The sequence below is a fragment of the Poecile atricapillus genome, chromosome Z, assembly GCF_030490865.1.
Source record: "Poecile atricapillus isolate bPoeAtr1 chromosome Z, bPoeAtr1.hap1, whole genome shotgun sequence".
NCBI classification, from domain to species: domain Eukaryota; kingdom Metazoa; phylum Chordata; class Aves; order Passeriformes; family Paridae; genus Poecile; species Poecile atricapillus.
In genome coordinates, this window is record NC_081289.1 from 130,301,583 (window position 1) to 130,317,779 (window position 16,197).

The window sequence follows — 16,197 nt, forward strand, 5'->3', positions numbered from 1 at the left end:
TTTGACTATGGTTTTGAATTGACTTCAGAAAGACAAGTAACTTTGCCTGTTGTGGCAGTTACAAACCTCTAGGCTATGTTTCCATGCAGATAAATTGACTATGCAATTGCCAAACTGTGCAGATTATGACTGTAAACATACAGTTTAAAAAACAGAAACAAGCAGAAAATTTCTGTTTAGTAAGATCTATTGAATTAAATTACTCGGGGACTTACCATTACTGCAAGCACGATTTCATCAGGTCCTTACAGAATAAAAATAATCTGAAATGTTTGAATTTTGTAGTGTTTCAACCACCCTGACTTTTTAACTAAATGTAAAACTTCCAACAGGTTTCTCTTCAAAAGTTCCCAGCAGTTAGATTTTCTATATTTGAAGATCAAATAAGGGTAATTTTTAGTCTCCTTGAGAACATTAGAAAAAAACTTCCCATCCTCTCCAAGAACTCAAAAAGAAACATTTGAATTTCATCTGAAGAATTACAGAATAAACTTCATAGTGAACACCAAACATTACATGCTAAAAATTCCTCTGAGACCTTTTGGTTTACTCTAAGTGCCATTGAAATGGCAGTCCTCAAACACTGAATTCATTCCTGCCTTTCAGTTTACCAAATCTTATTGCTATTGTTGATGTGGTCAGAAGCCTAAGAGTGGGGCTCCATCTCTTTCTCTCACCCCTGGAAACATGGGCACACCTTGCTGGTAAGTAGAGAGGAGAAGTCAGTGCAAAACTTCTGATTCGTATCAGCTGGAAACAGTGTCATCCCATAAAAGAGACTATGCCTCTAAGCAAGACTATATTAATTGTATATATACTAATTGTGCTATATTAATGCTTTATGACTTTACTAAAATCTCATTAATTACTTTTAAAGCATCCTAGTAACTAATCAGTTGTGTTGTTAGGCTGAGTCTGATCAATGCTTACACTCAAATGTAGATATTTAGCTAACCACACAGGTGGATTACTAAAGAAGAATAACAAAACAGCTATGCAATCTTTGCAGTTTTTCTCTCTTAAGTAAGGAATACTTACCTGTGGATAAGGTACATTAATATCTTCCTTACTGTTAAAACATTATTATTTTCCTTACTGTTAATGAAAGTGTAAAATACATCAACAGCCTGAAATCTGCCATGACCTGCAGATATGTACATCTGAAAATGGATTCAGATAAAAACAAAGAAAAGAAAGAGGAATTTCTGGGCTACTCATGTTTTGAGGCATCAGGTTTACAGTTTCTCTGAGATAAATACTATTCCTGATTAAATGGTTAGGGGGTCTCTGGTCACCCAATGAAGCAGTTGCAAAGGATCAAAAGCAGAGGTTGATTTTTAGTATTTTTAATGGAAGAATTTACTTTACCAAAACCATAGAAGTTTAAAATTAAGAAGTTTTCCTGATTATCTTTTTTTCTGTTTTAAAAATGTTATAATTGGAGGTAGTTCATTACAATGTTGCTGGTATATCCTTGTGGTACATTCCTACTTACTGAGGACTTCACAGATTGTTGGAAAATGGAAGAACATGTCAGAAAGACTAAAAACTGTCATCTGTTATTAGTACCAACTTGTACATTCTCTGCTTCAGGCTACAGAATTCAATAGCAATAATGCAATCCTTCCTTTGCTTATATGCGGTTGGTTGTTCAGAGCATTCTTAAAAAAAAAATTTAAGGTGGAATTCTTGCTCTCAAATGAATGAATTGGATTAAGATTCCCACACCTGTATTGAAGAAGCTAAATTATTTCTTTAAAAAATAAGGATAAATAACAGCTGTTTTGATTTGAAAATCCTTCTCTGTTCGAACTTGATGAGGTTGCCTATGCTGGAGTTGCTCATCTTCTTAGTAAAGAAACAAACATGAAATAAAAAAAAAAATTCTACAGGATGTCCAGAACTGATCTCTTTCTGCATATATGGACTTCAGTGTAGACCAGTAATTCAAGAATTCAAATTCATCTTTGTTTATAATAGCCTAATAATGTGCAGAAAAGTGGGCATGCTGTTTCTTAAATGTCAGTCACTTCATTCAACAGCAGGAATTCACAAATGTGGGGGAGCAATGCCACATCTATTTTTAGGTAGGCAAAAAGTATCCTTTTAAGGATAGCAGGGCTTATTCCCATAGCAGAGTTAGATACTCTCCTGCAGGTAAAAATCCAGTGTTAATATTAGCTCCCTGTTAGCCATTAGCAATACGCCTGACCTGAGTATGGAACAGACCTGAACTTCTTTACAACTGATAAGTACTGAATCTTAATGTGGGGTATAATTTGTTCACTTACTGTGAAAAATGTCAGGCACAATATGTAGATCTGAATCTGGGATAACAAAAATGTTCTCTACTACTGAGTTTTGTTTTGGTCCCTTTTTTTGCCAACATTAATATTGTAAAAGCAGCTCCTTTTCTGTGTTTAAGACGGGATCTTCCTGACTAAAACTTATACAGTATTCTCTAACAGTGAACTTTCCCAGGTGGAACTGCATCTTTTTTTTTTTGAGAAGGCTTGAAAATCATAAATCCATTCAATAACAAAATTCAAGTGTTTCTTTTGATCTCATAAAAATTCCTTTAAAAATGAAAACATATTTGTGGCAAAAAAAAATACAAAAAAGAAAAGAAAAGAAAAGAAAAATGCAACAGTGTTTTTTAGAAGTTTACATGCATAGGCTGACTGAGATGTAAATTAGGATGAAAGAGGAGCCAGGCAAAATAAATCTAGTGCTTACATGCTTTCAGCCCCAGCATCATTAATGTCTTTTTTAGGTCTTTAATGATTTCCTTGATCACCTTTACAACTACAACAGTCTTAAAAACAACTGTATTAGGACCTTTAAAATGTAAGGAACACCCATGATTTCAAACATATTTGTACTTTATAAATATACATATGACAAAATGTATCTGATACATTCCATTCTTTAAGTTTATTCATATATATATATATTTGTGCTTTTGTCCCTCACATTTACAACAGATAACTTCAGTGGCGATTACAAAATATTTTTGGCACTTTGGACAGAATCTTCAACTGTGAGGCAGGTTTCACATCCTTATTTATGGAAGTTTGGGGATTTTACACTTAGTCCTGGACATTTCTGTAGGTACCTTGCCTTTTCTGATCATCAGCAAACTTTGGCTGCCAGTGCCACACTGCCTTGCTGTGCACACAGCAGTGACTTGGGATCAAATCAACACTCTGGAAATCAGCACTCCTTCCTCAAGTGTTAAGTAGAGCCTTTATGCAAACTGAATAACTCTAATAGTGAGGATATCCTCAATGACCTGCCTCCTACTTGTGGATTGAAAATTAGGCCTAAGCATGCCAATTGCCAGATAATGCTGTTACAGGGAGACTTGTGTACAAACTGAAAGGTTGAAGTGCACCCTTTCAGCACCCAGATCCATTCCCAGCAGGCCAGCTGCCGCTCCCCAGCTGATGCCTGCGGTGACACTGGTGCTCTGGGCTCTCAGCATTTGCCTTCACACCCTGGTGGCCAATGGGTCCAGGAGGCTGCCTGGAGCATCCCTTTCACTGACACGTCCTGGGAAGCTGTGCCTGGCAGAACCATGATCTCAGCTGATGACAGGCAACTCAAATCAGTCCAGGGAGGCTTAAAGGGAAAAGAAAAAAAAACAAGCGAGGGAGTGACATGTCACTTCACACTGTGCTGTGGTCACTTTAGCTGAGCTGTGAACCACAGCTCTTTTGAATGCAGAAAGTTGCTCTGATAACCCTGTAGGAGAATGATATGGGGGGATGAGGCATGTCTCAGAAATGTGAGACTTTTAAGCCATCGGCACTCTAGGTTTTGCTCCCTGTTTTAACTCTCAGTAACTGCTGCAGTATAGATTGCCTGTGTGCAAAATATAGATTTATCACAAATAAGGGTTTGACTATCTCCAGGGAAAAAGGGATCCAAGGTCATGCTTTCAGAGTGACTCATGGTCTTAGGTACTGTTGGGCTTTGATACCACAAAAAGGCATGTACTGGCTATTGGCATGTGCTGAGCACCCCACTTCTGAAAACAGCTCACTGCTTAATAACAGATATTGGGCATTCAAAGCCATGCTGAAAAATCTTCAATATTTGCATAAATTCAGTTAATTCAAACATAAATTGATGGCACTGAGATAGTCAAGCCACACCCATACCCTCATTTGTGTTGTTTGGTCATTCAGTGTGTACTGCCATTTTACCTTATAGAAGGCATGGAAGGATGACCTGGAGGATCTTATTTTTAGGTAGTTTCTTGTTTTTCCCCCAGTCTGAAATGAAGAAGCTTGTTCCTTTGCATGAGCTAGATCTCTGTGATCATAAACACAACTCCTGAAGGCAATCTAGCCATGGCCTCAATGGCTCTGTCTTATCACATAAAATTCTCATCAGTTTATAGCAGTGGACAGCCATTTTTCTTGAATAGTCTGTTCCACAGACAGTAATGACAAAAAGCAGATGCCACCAGAATGAACAATTCAGAAACTGGAAGGCTATCTTGCTTTTGTTAGAACCCTCATAAAGGTAGAAAAGACAAGGATTACATATTTATATATCTTAGTTGCTCTTTGCATACTAATAGTAAATCTTTCAGGCCAAGAAGCATATATCAATAAAATCAGAACTTAATACTTTTTCATACTAATTATGCTTTATTCCTATAAATATATATAAATATTCTTTGTTCTTAAAAAATTATTCATGTTATAAAAAAAAATCACAGAACATAATTCTGGTGTGTTTAAAATGTGAGAACTGCAAAACTCCTATGTCATTAATGCTGTATGAAATCTCTCTTTTCATGATCCTCTGGTATTGATATGTTTTCTTAAAAAAAAAAGGAAAATATGAGTTCTGGGCTGTATTTCAGCCCCATCAATGTGTTTCAGCCCCATTAGCAGTTAATTCTCTGATCTCATATATTAATTTCTTCGTTGCTCAGTTTCCACTTTTTTTGTAGAGCATAAAAACACTGAAATTTATTTATTAGTTTCCAAGCTGTATTAAACTCAGTAAGTGTTAGTTACTAGTTTTTATTAATCTCACTTCTAACTTATTTACTCTCCCATGTTCTAGAGTGATGTAAATTTCTTAAATTTCATAAGAGGTAAAGCGACAAAATTAGTTACAACTGAGGTGGAGCCATATCTGCCTTCAATGAGGTTTACTATCTGTCAAGGCACTTGCTGGCCTTTGTCATGACTATATCTCAGCACTTAACAATCACAAATATTTTTTATCCTCCCACTGCCTCTTTGAGATAGGGCAGGATTGGTCCTATCTCCAGTATTCAGATGGAGAGGTGAGGCCCAGGTAAACTGAGAACAGGGTCACATCACGCATTTGTGCCTGAGTTAAATGTGTCACACATGTGTGCCAAGACCATCTAGATAGTAAGGGCTCTTAGAACAGCACAGATCACAAAGCCTAGGACAAAGTATGTGACAGCCAAGGACAAAGCCTTCTTGGTCAAGGATAACATACTTCCAGATAAAGCCAAGGCCTGAATATTGTCAAGAAATGCTGAAAAACTGCAAAAGCAAAGCCACTTCCATTAACATAGTGCCCATTCCTGGCTTTCAGGGAGTAGAACAAACCATCATCCACTGTGGCCTTGGAGCACACCTGTTCTCAGGAGGTGGTGGAGGATGGAGGCTGGTGCCTTCCACCCCTTGAGGCCAACAGCTCACCACAGCTGAGTTAACAGCCAAGATAATTCACTTTCAGTGTTTCACCTTTTACTCCCCTGGAAGTTCTGTGCTGGCTGCCAGAGTCATTGTCCCATGCTGGCTGCAGAGAACACTTCTTATTATTGTTTAGGTTTTGTTAGGACAAAAATGTTTTATTTTTTTCATTAACAAAAACTATGTTCCAGAGCAAGATGTTGTGTGAAGCTTTGTATAACACCCCAACCTCCTCTCTCCATCATCTTTGCCACATATTCAGAAACATTGCCCATGCTGTTTGAATCCCCTAATCCAATTCTCTCATTCTCCATCTAGGTTTGATCCAAAGCCTATAGGTTTTGTTCCACTGTCTTCAATGTCCACTGCATTTAGCTGCTGAATATCTAATCACACAGTATTAGCCTTAAGATTACAAACTCAATATATTTGACCCATGTGTAAGCCAGTATATTTAAATGGAAAAAAGCAAAGCAAAACCAAAAAAACCAATCAAACAAACAAACAAATAAAAGAAAAAAAAGAAAAAAAAAGGAATTTATGCTGAAAAGCAAATCATGTCTGAATCTCACTCTGTGTGAATTTGCATACTTCTTATCTCAGGACTTTGAATAGTGAGTAAACATTACACTGGAGGTTTCTCTTGGTTGTTAAAGGGAGAATTAATCAAATGCATTATTTCAAAAGCCAACTAGGAATTCAGCCTGAGATTCTGTGTTGCACCCATTCCATAGCTGCAAACTAAACCTTCAGCCTTTCTGGCATAAATTTGGTGAATGAAAGTTCAGAAATTAACTTGGAACTAGGGACAAACTTTTTGTTTTAAAGTTAAACCAATCTATTCAGACATGATGACACTGCAGAACATTTTTTTATTCTGAAGCAATCAGCCAAAAAAAGATGGTATTTCAGTACTTTCAGTGTGCATCTATAAGGATGTTTAAAATGCAAGGTCTTCCTGTAACATTAAAACCAGGAATCTATAAGGTTTATGTGTGCCTGGTTTAAAAGCCTGCTTTTTTTTCTTTTTCCTTTTCCTTTTTCAAAAGAATCACAAAATGTCTGCCAAGCTCAAAAATAATGCGGATCATGTTTCTGTGTCTGTTAGGTGGTGCTTACTGGGCAGTCTGGCTCTTGTCAGTAATTCTTCAACTGCTTTGCTGCAGTGGAATTACTGTAGAGAGTTATGAGTTGGAGTTGGTGGGAGGGATTCTTTGTCCTAGTTACATTTAAAATTACATCTAATCTTATCAAGGAGCTCGTCATTGTTTCTGGCTGCCCATAGCAGGTACAGTACCGCTTTTGTTCGAGTCTGTTGCTTTACCAAATAAAGGCAAGAACTGCTTGCTTTTCTCATACAAGTAGTCCAATTGATTTCTGCAGAAATACTTGCATGAGTAAGGCAAATAGGATTTGGCAGTAAAATTGATTAAAAAGAATCTGAACACAATATTCTTCCAGAGGAAGTCCATGTTGATTGAAAAGTGTTTAAAGAGACAGGTAAAATGAACGGATATAATTAAAATTTAGATGCCAGGTATGTCTAAAGCAAGTGAAAGCAAGAAACAGTATGAAATAAAGAGCAAAGTGAAAACACCAGCCACATACTAAAAACATTTCACTATTTATCAAAAATTAAAACCTTTTTCTCAAATGTCAGGGTTTTAATGAGAAGTTATTTTTGAAACCTTTGAGTTTCAAAGCAGAATATCTGGAGAGGTGCATAAATGCATAATGAGTATTTTCCCCAAACTCATCAGAAGTCCATGTGGTTTCGCTAAAAATTTTGAGCACCCCTGAGGTGTAAAATATTTCTTCAAGTGCTTTCATGTGGATTTTAATATTTCAGTTTTTGTATTCATCTTGAATATTCTGGCATCCTAAAACTGCAATAATTTTTGCTTGCCTCCCAAAGGAGTTGTATGCAAATACAAGCAGACCACAAAAAAAAAAAAATAAAATAAAATAAAATAAAATAAAATAAAATAAAAAAATCAGATGTAATTGCTGTTTCTTGCACTGTTTTTCCTGTAGTGGATGCAGTTTCCTATCTCTTTTTATATTCAATATATACTTAAAGGACTTGTTGCTCAGCTGGCATCATCTGTTTCCCTTTACTGGAGCTGCTGTGGGCTTACTAAGAAGCTGGGTGTCGTAAGTAATATGTATGCCTTCATTTTAAAAACTTGCCCTGACCAGTACTGAGCAAATTATTGACACTGTAATGCCAACACCAAAAGAAACCGTACCAAGAACAGGCCAGTAGTGTGTCAATAAAGATTCCAAGTTAAATCAGACAGAAATAGTTGGTATTAAGTTTTAATGGAAACTCTATTAATGTAATTTTATAATTAAGATGCAAAAGGTAACTTGTTCAAGCAAGCTCCATAAAAATCATGAAAGAGATGGTGAATTAGCCTGAGTTGTTTGCAGAAGTGTAACTCATCCCAACAAAAGATACAGAGCATTTTAAAGTAACCTAGGAGGAACCAAAATCTAAATAAGTTAACAGAATTGAAGGGTCTTACATGTTGAGTAGTTTTTCTCAAAATTTTAACAATGTATATTTCATCATAATTTAGTGATATTATCTCCTTAGAGATCAAAGAAAACACTAGGGCTCCTGAATGATGTAGTTAGGTGTCTTTGCAAATTGCTCCACAGCAACTCTGCTCAGAGTGCAGCACTGATTATTGGCACAGCAGCTCTTACACTACTGCAACGGGTTATTAAACATTGTTGAAAATTGATTGAGCTTTTCTCACTCTTCAGGACCAGAACCATAAATTTAGATGCTTCTTTGAGACACTTGATTAGGAGCCTTGATTTCTTTATAGTCAGAGTATACAAAACCATCCCTTCAAAAGTCTTCTCATTATATTATAGGAGTCTAGAATTAGGTGGATCTGGTATCAAGGGCTTCAGTTACAAGCGTAAAATTCAGTGAAATTATTTCAAATTTTATTGACGGAAAGAGAAGACAGAAACATGAAGCTATAGGAAGAAATGTTCAGGGATTATGACTGTTGAATTGGAAGTAGATAATTTGTGCTTGACAACACAGACATAGGAAGAAAAGACAATGCATTTTTTTCTCACAAACACTTCAACAGTATTTGAATGATGTAGATAATGATCAATAGACATATAAAATTGTGGATTTCATGGAACAATTATTGTAAAACATTACCAAAATTGATATCAAATTAGAGCAATACAGGATTAGACATTTATATGGATAATGAGAATTTCTGCAGATAGATAAGAAAAAGAAGATGATAATACATATAAATACTTTGATTTCATTGCCTAAGCCAACTACCACTTGACAAAAATGGGTTAATAGAGTATACATCCTGTTGTTCAGGGATATGATTTTTGCATATTCCCATAAAATAGAGCTAGTTAATATTTTGTTAAGCATTTAAAAGGCTGTGTTTGAAATGTTAGCATAGGTTTCTTCACCTGACTCTTCACGCTACCACCTGGTTCTAACTATGATAGAAGAATTGTGAGTTTGCTCTGTTAACTGTACTGCTCTGTGACTGCTAATATCTGACAAGTACAAACGTACTCAGACATAAAACAGTGACAGATTTTTTTCTGTTACTTCTGGCCTATAATTTTTCACAAGATAGAGAGAATGTGTTACTTACATCCAATCTGACACCTAAGGTATCTTCAGATCAAAGATGGCTTGATTATCATGTGATTAACTTGCCTGCACAAAACAGTAAGATAATTAACTTTTACACAATGTGGGTTTTTTTCATGTTGTTTATTCAATCTTGGTACTAAGAGCGACATTTAAGTAACTTCAGGTCTCAGCTTACACAATATCTGAGGCTGCAATTCTATTAAAGACAGAGAAGTTAGAGACTCAGAATATATATAGCCACTGTGTATAAACAGTTCAGGTAACTGTTCAGGTGTTCAGGTAACCATGAACTCAAAACTCCTTATGATTTATACAGGTGTTGAGCAGGTATGTCCAGAAATCCAAATTGTGACCCCCTGCTCTGCTTATTTATTGCACACTTTTCCTAACAAACCTATACAAGGTCTCACTGCCAACTGCCAGTTTGTTATTTATATCCTCTCATTTAAAAGTTACCCAAACCTTTGGCCCACTGGGCCTAGAAAAATGCAGGAGAGTCTGAGCAACCTAAAGGGACCTTAATTTACACAGGCTTAGACATCACCTGCACATTTGGCAGTGTCTCCTAGCATGATGTCAGAAAATGAGCCACAAAGAATTCATGCCACTGTTTTGATGTCACAGGACATTTACTAGGTGTTACATTTAATAATATGTCCAAAACAACCAAACAGATCTTTAAACATTCTTAAGGTACTGCTCATTTCTGAAAAGGGATGATATAAAAATGACACCTCCTTATTCTGCACATATGTTCCTTATTTATAATGAGTTGGCATCATATCTGCTGTCTGCAGAAGCAAAATTTAAACCTTACAGTGTGTTCTTTCTGTTGGTCTTGCAGAGCATGCACTGCAGAGAAGAAGCTGCATCACCCTTCCTTGCCACATTTCTAACTATATGCAAATTTATCTGTTTGCATAGGTCACCAAATACACAATCCAAGAGTAAGGTAAAGCACTAATGTGATTGAGGTCCTAATTTTACAACCAAAACTGGAAGATTATTTCTGATGAAGTATGAGACAAAAACTATAACCTAGCTTGAGAACTACACATATTGTTCTATGTAACAGTGGAAAACACCATACAGGAAATACAGTTTTGGGGTGATAATTCATAATCACACATTCAATAATTACTTTTTCTTAAAATTGATTGATGTGTGACAGGAACAATCTTGAATTTCGTAAGAACTGCATGCATCTGAAGGTGTTCTGCCCATAGAAGAAATCAAGTGCTAGGTATAGTTTTCGAGATGTTAACAACTAATTGGTCTTGTCCACCTTTTGCTTTTTCTTTCTTTTTGTATTACATCAAGGAGTTTATTAACAGAAACCAGCTGTTTTTCTTACGCTAGGCAAGTCCCTGGAATGTGTTTTCAACACTTATACAAACATAAATACAAAATCTGCAGTTTAGTCTAATTAGTTCATATTCTGTTACAGGCCTAGTAATTATTAGCTATTTTTCTGATTGATATTTTCAAGATCATTTCAATAATCATTGTACAGAGCTTTTAAGGTAGTGTTTAACAACACAAATCTATCATAGACAATGTATTCCCACTGGTATTTAGGCTTGTTGCCAACTTGAATCCCCTCTACAATGCTGGCTTTGCACCAACAAAATGGAAAAAAAAAAAGAAGTTGATGTTTCAAAACCAGAAATGTAAATAATACCCAGCATTATATGCAAAAGGAATTGAAAGAAAATTTGTAGTAACTTGTATGTTTTGAAATTTAAGGATTTCAAGTACCTGCAGGTGATTTTTTATATTCTCTTTTCATCTTTTTAATAATACATTTTGAATATTCGGTGGACAGTCAGATACAAATTCTCTTAGCATAATATTTGTACCTTAAACTGTGACTAGCAGAAGAAAAAGCCTGAACATATAGTAACTAGTAAAAAAATATTCAGTTTTAACCATGTCAGCACTCTTGGGGCTTTGGAGAATCTTCTAGACTACTATTATTATTATTATTAAGTGCTTCTTAAACTTTAACTCCCCTCTGCTGACACAGAGATTGGCAAAATGGAAGCTTATTACTGAGAAGCAAGAGTTCCAAGTGAAATTAAATGAACCTGGACTAGCAGCTGCGGACACAGACGAGCACCCCAGCTCGGTGTCCTTTGCTGGCCAGCGCTGGGCGACACAAGGCGAGACACCTGGTGGCAGAGGGACACGCTGTGAGGGGCACTGGACACCCACCCTGCACGGTGCCCCACAGCCTCGGCTCCCACACGCCCTTGGCCTGCCGCTCTCGGAGCTCGCCAGCTCCGCGCTGCTCTCCAGGAGTCACTGCTTTCCCCGACAGTACAGCTGGCTGGGGACACTCCCTGCTTCCTGCAAAGAACCTTGTCTAGAAAACAAGTGAGGCCTCTCTCCAAACTTGCAGCCAGGAGGATCAATTTGAAGGCAACACAGTTTATCTCACATTCTCATGTCTTCAACTAGCAGCAGTTCTTCTCTTATAACATGTTGGGACAGCAGTTTGTTTGTGACCGATCTCCATGGATTATTCCATCTTTGACGTGGGTGGCTATAAATTAAGGCAAAGGCATTGAGTATAAAAGGTTATCCGAAAGAATGAGGACTAAAGATTGAAAGGAAAATTATGTAGTCTCACTCTCTCTCTCTCTCTCTCTCTCTCTCTCTCTGAGTAGACCACTGCACCAACTCTGGTGCATCATACTGTAATGCCACTGTTCAGTCAATCAGTTCAAAATCGTTCTTGCCAGAAAGGTAAACACCAAAATATCTAGGGAGGCAAAATGTTATATTTTCATTTAGAGAATAGTAAATTTATTTTGTTTTACAGTAAAATAACTTAAAATATGTTTATTCCAAGCAAAAACCAATACTTACTTTTAGTCTGTGTACAAGGTAGAGGATCTTAATGCAATTCCATATTCCTCTGGACACAAAAGGGGGTCCGTTTGATTGCACACAGATCTTTTCTTTGAAGAGATCCATCTAAATGAATCATCAGTGCTAGCAGTCAGAGCAGTGCAGGATGAGGAGCTACCACAAACTCAATATTATTGAAAATTTGAGGGCTCTGCCTACATTATAATGTCTTTAGTAAAGTAGGGGGTCATCCTCTTTTGAAGCTTAACACGACAAAAGAAAATACAAATGGTCCAGTTTCCTCCATCAAAATAATTTTTTATCTTGGGCATTCTAAAACTCTTTGGATTTTCTTAGTTCTCTGCATACATTTAACTGACTGTAAAAAAATTATATTCAGAGAGACTAAATAAGAGACCTTTACTGTGAAGGATTGCATATCATGACTGTCAGAATATTAATAGTTCTTCTTTTTCCAGATTCAGACTTGTAATAACTCTGCTTAACATAATATCAAGTAATAATATTTGCTCCCAAGGATAGTAAAGCTGAGATCTACTTTGGGAGGGTGCAATAAAGCAAGACTGACCCACCCTTCCCAAAGTCACCATGGGAATGCAAGCAATGGCTTTCCTACTATCTTCACCTCAGGTCCTGGGCTGATTTGACCTAGAACTGTGGGAAATGCATTTTATAATATTGTCCTTTAGCAGAGCATGAAACAGTAGTGCTTTCCAACAGTAGTGGTTGGATCCCAGGCAATGCCTGGGAAATGATTTGATGAAACAAGTTTTCATCTCATTCATCTCACTGGTGGTATTCACCAATCTGATGGTGCTGAACATGGAATTCTCCAAGGCTCCAGGCCAGAATCATGCCTGATGGAACCGGTGGGTACAGTATGCCCACAGCCCTTCATGGCAGCAGGTCAGCAAATACTGACTCTGTAAATATAAAAGTCCACACAGACAGACATTCCACAAGACATGGAAAATCAGTATTAAAAAATGAGTGTACAGATAAAAAAAGTTTAGAATATTTGGGCTCAGAACATGTTTTTAAAGTATATATTCATATTTTACAATTACTTCTTTCTTCCTCTAGGGTGTTCCTTAATTTACCAGTGAATCATTGCCAATGATTCCCTTGTGCTGGGTGCCATTCAAGCCTCTCCATTTCTGTGTTGAGCTCAAGCCTACATGTCTTCCTATAAGAAAGCTTAACAGTGTCAAGAGACTTTGGGTTGAAAGTCTGCATTTGCTGTCCATCTGAGAGTTAGTTTAGGCTCACATATATAGTATTATGGCATTGCAGGACTAGATTTTTAACTCTCCAAAATTTTACACATCAACCGCTCTTCAATGTCTGAATTTGTCATATTTTAGAGGACTGAATAGTTGGAAAATCAGCTTGATAGATAGAAGTGTTTGGGGGAACAGGATAGTTTGGTTCTTTCTGTATGAGCATCTGTAATAGAATACGGGAAAATATGAGTTTTATGCCACTGCAGGTCCTTCTTATTCAGTCAAGTCTTAGGAAAATGGGTCAGATTTTTTTTTCTTTACTTTTTTTTCCTGTGGTCAAATAGATCTGTTCTCTGGCTATTCCAGTCTTCATTTTACATGTTCCTTCCTCTGATTACAAGTACCTTTTTCTAGGGAGTGGTCATAAGTTTGTCAGTATCAATGGTTTTGCATGGTTTTCCTTTTTATTTTCTATTGAAACAGTATTACAGACCAATTCACTGAGAATGTTATAACTTAGTATATGTCTACTACACGCAAACAAGGCATGGTGTCTAATAAGGGCTCCATCCTGCCACAAATCTGATGGATATGGGAATCTTTCCCCTTAGTGTCTACACCTGCTGTTGTCTCTTAAAGAGACAACAGCAGACCTCTTCTAATAACTTGAAATATCCTTATAAACCAGCATTTCTTGCACATTTCAATTTCCCCTCAATCTTCTAGTTTGGTTCTTGAACCATGGACTCTCCAGCTGTGAGCCTTGTTTTGAGGATTGCTTAATTTAGTTTGAGATCAGCTTGATGAAAATTGCTCCAGGCTCAGAAACATTTTTGTTAATCACAGAAGTTGTAAGTTCCCATCATAGCTATATGTACATCATTAATTGTGGGTTTGCATTCTTTTAAAGTCGACCTAATTGCTTCCTGCCTCTACTGCAAATGGTGTAAGTGTCATAACAATAATAAAAATGTTAGTCTGGGCTCAAGAGACTTCAGTATGAATGAAAAACTCAGTCAGCTGAATTCACTGTCTTCCATAAAAGTATTGATGCCTTGGAGAACTGTGATTTATGCCTATGCTGCAGCTAACTTAACATCATGTATTTCAGTGGCTTTTCCAGCTTTTCCACTCACTAAAATCTAACAACCTCCAGCCCTTTTGACTGCAGAGGCAATTCCTTCTTTGTTGGAAGTGATCCCCACTTGTGCCTGAAGATAGCCTGAGACAGTGGCTCAGAGATGTGACTTTTCGTCAACTGGAGTATGCCTGTACTGTGCTTGAGGCACAGCCATAACACTTTAATGTCACCCTAATTCATGAATGACTGTGCACTATTTTTGTGCCTAGAGTGGCCTGGGATTAAGTTCTGAGTGAAAAATAAATTTCTTTTTTTTTGACACTGAGGTATTTAAAAAAATAAGAGAGACTCACAAAATCATGGAAGTAAAAAAAGGACAGGATTGGAAATAAAAACATCAGCATGCTCCAAAAGCTTTCCTTTTTTTTTTTTTTTTTTTATATAAGAAAAATATAAGTTTATCTAAATATAGAAAAATATATATATATAGCTAAATTACACCTGAATCTACATATTTCAAGAAGGAAACTGAATCTCAGAAAAACAATGGCAAGGCAATGAACTTCTGCACTGAATCCAACCAGTTTATCCAGACTGTGGTTGTCCCCTTTTTGCCTTCTTTCACAGCATGTCCTGCATGTTCACCCTCTGTTGGTTTTATTCCAAATGATTTACATATCCTTCTTTTGTCAAATGACTGGAGTTACAACCATCACATAACCAAACACAGGTATCCCCCATTATTATCACAGAATAGATGTGTTTCTGGTGAGACAATACAACAATGAAAAAGGACAGACACCAATCAGGTTATTGCCATTGTTTTATAAAAAGTGGCTAGTTATTTTCCAGTGTGGGTGTTGACTTAAGAACAGCAGCTATAGAACCCTGGATTTCTACCATAAACAAGGAATAATCATTTAGTGTAAAATCCCAGAGTTTCCTCTAAATTAGTCTAACCTTCCATTGTTTTAAAATTCAGATATCATGAGACAGTAATGGTCAGGTAATTTCACTTGCTAGGCTGATAATTCATACATAATATAGCTGAAAATTTGGCAAGCAAAAGTATTGAGCATGCTGATATTTTGCACACACCTCTTTATCTCCTTTGATTCCTTTGTGTTCCATTATAGCTGAAGATTTTTTTCCAACTCCATGTTTCATAACAGGAAGGAAGTGAGCTGAAGAGCTATAATGATTTCCATCTAAACTACTCTCTTTTTGTCTGCACTACAAAAACCAGCATCCCTTTGCCAACATTTACTTAGGCATTTTTCAAATGAAAGGAAATTATGGGAGTGAGAATACAAAAAAGAAGCAAAATCTTCTTTTTACCATAAAGTGTGCATGGGAAATGAGTGAGTTTCCTACTGTTCAGAACATGTATTTGAACAGTAGGAGACAATGAATGCCCTAAGGATTGTCTCCTGCCTAGTGATACAGTAGAGCAATCAGAAGACAGAAGGCTGTTTGCGTTTCTGAAGGAAAAAATCAGCCCTTCTTGAGAGCCAGTGGCAAAATTCTTTATTTTCATCTCTCTTGTGATGTTTCCTGACCTCATTCGACTTTTAAAGTTACATACAGCTATCTTTTACTCTGTGCTTTCTGGTCCTGTGGTTTTCCCTGGAATGTGTAAGATTCCCAAAGACAAAGTCTTGCGAAAGAGCC